Source organism: Triticum urartu, chromosome 5A (assembly GCF_056163025.1).
Source record: "Triticum urartu cultivar PI428250 chromosome 5A, HENAU_Tu73, whole genome shotgun sequence".
Classification (NCBI taxonomy): Eukaryota; Viridiplantae; Streptophyta; class Magnoliopsida; order Poales; family Poaceae; genus Triticum; species Triticum urartu.
Genome location: NC_141877.1, coordinates 417,905,862 through 417,911,450, shown reverse-complemented (window position 1 = coordinate 417,911,450; position 5,589 = coordinate 417,905,862).

Below are 5,589 nucleotides of genomic sequence, written 5' to 3'. Positions count from 1 at the left end.
CTTGCTTGGTTCCCGCAAAGGAAGATGAAGGGGGAGTAAAGAGGGCCAAAGCGGGCCTCCACCGCTATCTGTTCCCACCAAGGGAACGAGCTCCTTCGTGAGGGAGGATAGCCAAGAGAAGGAGTCTGACATTCCTTCGCCCCAGGGGAGGAAGATGACTACCTCTCATGATCCGGAAACCAAGGTTTCCAAACGGGAGAAGAAAATTCCACTAGAGGGTCCCGTCTCGGAGGGTGCTTTTGCCGCACAAAGTTCGTGCGGGGATCAGTCCTCTAACGAGTCGTAAGTGATCAAAATTTACTTAATAGTAGAGATACTCTACTTACTTCTGATGAAAATAACCGAAGCGTTTATCTTGCAGTTCGGATCTTAGCCCTTCTCAACAGAACTCTTCTTCAGGGGACCTTCTCCTGGAGATGATGGAGAGTAAAATGCCTCCCCGGACTCCCCCACTCAAGAAGCAGGCGACCTTGAAGTGTCTTCATGGAGGGCCTCTCCGGATCCGGTGAGGCCAGAAGATAATCCCATAGTCACCCAAAATCCCCAGCATCCAGATCTTGAAGAGGGCAGACAAAAGAGTCCGGCGCCGTCTGGTATGCGGTTGGACATACTGAGGGATCTGCTGAAGCGAACGACCATCTCGGAAGAACACCGTGCGCTGATGGGTACGGTGATGGAAAGGATTTCGTACACCGAAAGCGGGTTGCATAACGCCTTTATGAGTCTACTAACGGGTTTTGAGGTACGTAAAATGAAATACCTTTGTGATGGTACCGCACATTTTTAGGTGTGCCCGGTGTAGATAGTAGCCCATGAGACTCTGGTTGTCACCGAGAACGGTGGCAAATAGAGGATCGTAGTCCTAGGTAATAACCATACCGCCTTTATGTGCAGGTGGTGGAAGCTCCGGTGGCTAGCCGGACTCATGAGTTTGCCGAACTAAAGCGGCAACTGGATGCGGCGGATGCCGACGTCGAGCTTGTTAACAAGCGGCTTGACGAGGCACAGGGTAAGTGATATTTTATGGTGAATGTCACATAGTAAGAGCAGCATGATGCCAGTATCTTTAATATGTTGTGACTGCAGATGGAGCTGCGACCGTGGAGACCCTTCGGGCGGAACTTGCCCGAGCCAAAGAACAAGCAAGGAGTAGTAATGCGGCTGCTTTGAAGGTGGCCTAAGAGTTAAGAGCCGAGAAGGCCGCGCATTGCGATATTAAAGAGAAAATGGCCAAGATGGCTATAGAGTTAAAAGATACTGCCGACCGTTGTCAGGTCCTTGAAGAAGAAAACCGAACGAAGGCGACGGACCTCGAAAAGGCCATGATGGTGCCAAAGACACCCGCTCTGCCATGAGAGCGAAGAAGGAGGAGCTGCGTGAAGCCAGTGATATTGTGGCTGGGAAGCCCTTTTTGCTGCGGAGGAAGTTCGGAGATCCGCGGTACACCCCTCTGGATCGGCTGTGGAGTTCGGCAGATGCATATCTGGATTTGACGGCGAGTGCTGTCGATGTGGCCGAATACTTCCGAGATCAAACAGATCGTGAAGTGGACAAGCTATTTTGGTCGCAGTTTAACGTTCCAGAGCGTCCGCTTCCACTAACTGATCAGCTTGCCGAATGGGCCGAACTCAATAGATTGTCTGGACTTTCCATGAGGTCCGTCGTAGATCATCTGTGGCCGGAAAAACCGAAGCCGAACAACTATTTCAGCTTAGTGCAGCAGTTCCCTGGTGCGGTGCCGCGCATCAATGCGATGAAGAGGTCGGCGTGCATAGAAGGCTCGCGAATGGCCCTTGCCCGTGTCAAAGCATACTGGGCGGAAATGGATGCTACCACTGTTGCGGCGTAGGGTTTGGCCATAGGCCGAGTGGCTGCCGAGCACTATTTTGAAGAAGTTCTTGAGGGTGCTCGTTTGATAGAGGCCTAGTGCTCGAAGAATATTATGTTTGAGTGACATGTATTCCCATTGTAAAAACAATGTTTTATTAATTTTATCAAGGCTGTATTTATACTTTTGCCCAAAAGTATTGTGATGCCTCCTGTGCGACCGTTTTATGTATACATGTATTTAACCTGAAAGATTGCAGTCGTCGGCTTCAGCCCCCACGCATATAATGCGGGGGTGTTCACAGAAGACGCGTATTCACACTTAATCCAACATCTTGGTCCTACTAAGGAGGTGAGAGTGCAGCAAACTAGGCAACCGGACTATAATGCTTTAACACTTTCACTTAGCCATAGGAGTTTGACAGTGGGGCTACTATATAGCCCCTGGTGGCGCCGCACTCACCCGAGTTCGGGGTGCGTACATGCCCGGCCGGGAAACGGCCCTTCGTTAAGGCGGAAGAATTCTAGGATTCCGATAGGTCATCGAGTGGTTGACCAGTCTCGCACTATATCATGACAGTCACTTTTCAGCTTTCTCTACTGAGGTGCTCGTCCGGATGAACCAGGGCACAATCGCAGTAGTTCTCCTGGTGCCGCCTTAGCCAATAGAGTGGAACGTAAGGCAGCAAAACACAGGAGCCGGGCAAACCCAACATTTGACCCAAGACATGATTCGGAGCTGATGCATATAAGGCCAAACTCGCGATGTCGAACACTCCCTAAGGTATTCGGTCTTTATGGTGTAAACCAGGCCCAAACAGTGCCCTTTGTAAGAAGCCCTTAATGTCCAGGTACGTGCATTGTTCTGACGTGGCCACATGCCAAGACGTCAGCATCCTTCTCAATTGTACTGAGAATCCGAGGGATGTGTATCAACAAGAGATAGTAAAAAAGGTTGATGCAGGGTCTTAATCTAAAAAGAATCCTTGGAACGGGTCCCTGCTGCATGTCTGTGCCTGTGTCTCCGTTGTGCCATATCCTGGACGGGTGTAGCACGATTGTCATCTGTAAAAGAGAGGAACTTAGGTGAAAAGTTGTCATGCAAAAAGGTGGGTTTAAAGAAACCATCTACAGTTCAAGATGAGTAAAAATTGCCACTTGTCTGCGTGCGTTGAGCCCCTTGTATTTGTAATAGGGATGTGGCCATCAAACCTGTATGAATTTCATATAGCTGCGCCGGACTCGTCTAACCGTGTCCGTGGTCTTGACGACCTATCGAATGCTTTAGTTGGTGAGGCCATTTTAGTGTGCGGTTGCCAAGGCAGCCGCACTCTCTTCGGCACGCAGGGATCGCTCAATATTTCCATTTACTTTAATGATGCCACGTGGACTGGGCATCTTAAGTGTGAGGGAAGAGTAATGCGGTATTGCATTAAATCAAGCGAAAGCTTTGCGTCCAAGTAGTGCTTCATAGCCACCTTGGAACAGAGCAATGTGGAAGGTTAAATTTTCGCTACGGAAGTTATCGGGGGAGCCGAATACAACCTCTAGTAGCAGGGAGCCCGTGCAATGAGCCCCTCAGCCTGGCGTTACTCCTCTAAAGGTACTATTGTTGTGGCGAATTTTCGTTGGGTCTATCCCCATTTTGCGGATTGTGTCCTGATATATCAGGTTTAAGCTGCTGCCGCCGTCCATCAGGACTCGTGTGAAGTGGTATCCGTCAATTATTGGATCTAATACCAAGGCAGCCCACCCTGCATTCCGGATACTTGCTGAGTAATCCTGATGGTCGAATGTGATCGGTTGAGACGGCCAGTGGCAGAACTCCGCGGTGATAGGCCCTTGGGCATGTTTGTCTGGGAGTGCGGCTTTGCTTCTCCCCTTTATCACGTGTAACACATTTACTGTTTTGACTTTTGGTGGAAATTTCTTCTGTTCCCTAGTGTTTTGCTTGTGAGGCTCATCCTCGTCTTCGCTTGGTGTATCCTGCCCCTTATGTTCGGCGTTGAGCTTGCCGGACTGCTTGAAGACCCAACATTCTCTGTGGGTATGATTTGCAGGTTTATCGGGGGTGCTATGGATCTGACATATTTGGTCCAGAATTTCGTTTAAGCTGGACAGTTCATCTCTAGCATCTTTAGAGGGCAGATTTTGTTGACCTGGCTGAGAGCTTTTGAACCCGGTGTTTACCGCCGTGCTCTTCGGGCTGTCTTCCTTATTCCGGCGCTTATTATTTTTGCTGCGTCGTGATTTCCCGTTTCCATCTCTAACTTCGGATGTACTTGGGTCGCTGGTGCTGCATCGGGCTAGCCAGCTGTCCTCGCCCGCGAAAAAGCGGGTCATGAGGCTTGTTAATGCTGCCATTGTTCTCGGCTTTTCTTGGCCGAGGTGCCTGGCAAGCCATTCGTCTCGGACGCTGTGCTTAAAGGCTGCCAAGGCCTCGGCGTCCGGACAATCAACTATTTGGTTCTTTTTAGTAAGAAACCTGTTCCAAACCTTTTGGGCTGACTCTCTGGGCTGTTGAGTTATATGACTTAGATCGTCTGCATCCGGTGGTCGGACATATGTCCCTTGAAAATTTGCCCGAAAGGCGTCTTCGAGCTCTTCCCAGCTTCCAATGGAGCTTTCGGGGAGGCTTTTAAGCCAGTGCCGAGTTGGCCCTTTGAGCTGGAGGGGTAAGTACTTGATGGCGTGGAGATCATCCCCTCGAGCCATATGGATATGGAGGATATAGTCCTCAATCCAGACCCCAGGGTATGTTGTTCCGTCGTATGCCTCTATGTTTACGGGTTTGAATCCCTCTGGAAATTCATGGTCCAGCACTTCATCGGTGAAACATAGGGGGTGTGCGGCACCCCTGTATCTGGGTGTACCGTGGTGTTCGGATGTTGTTGTATTGCATCGTATGCTGGAGCGCGCTTGCGTGGTCCATAAATGGATCTGGTTGCGCCGTCCTTTTGATGCGAGCCCTCGCGTGGGTCGCGCATTGGCTTATGTGAGGCGTTGTTCGCCGCTTTATGTTGGTCGTGAGGTCGTCTATCTAGCTGGATGGCCATTTTAATTTTTGGTTGCGGGGGATCTAAGGCCTCCTCATCGAATTTAGGTAGCAAATTCCGCTTCGGGTAGCTCTTGGTGTGGCGATTACTGCCGTACTTCGCTGCTGTGTTGAGTACTTCACTCCATTTTATCTTGAGTGTGTCTTGTGCAGCCTTGAGCCTTTGCTTCTGTTTTTTCAGACTCCTCGCCGTGACAACAAGCCTTTGGTGGGCATTACGTTGCTCCTGGCGCCTGTCCGGTGTGATGTCGTCCGGACTGTTATCTTCGACGGGGTTGGGTTGTTCGGCTTGATTTTCCATGTTACCGTGGTCGGGAAATGGTTCACCCTGCTCTAACGCTGGGTCTATGTGATCGTTATTTCTGCCGGGGCAGGATTTGGGGCGGCGTTTACGCCGCCGCTTTGACTGCTTCTCGAGGGAACCACCCGTCGCTGCGTCCTTCCGTTCCTCGTCGTTATTTTCTTTGGGTGTGTCCACCATGTATACGTCATGTGGTGAAGTGGGCGTCCAGTGCCCTGTGAGCAGTGGTTCCTCTTCGACTCCTGCATCATCGTCCATACCTTCGATGTCTTCAGAGTCGAAGTCGAGCGTGTCGGTTAAGTCATCGACAGTGGCTACTAAGTGGGTGGTGGGTGGGCGGCGAATTTCTTCGTCATCTGCATCCCAATCCTGCCGGACGTAGTTCGGCCAGGATTCTCCTGACAAG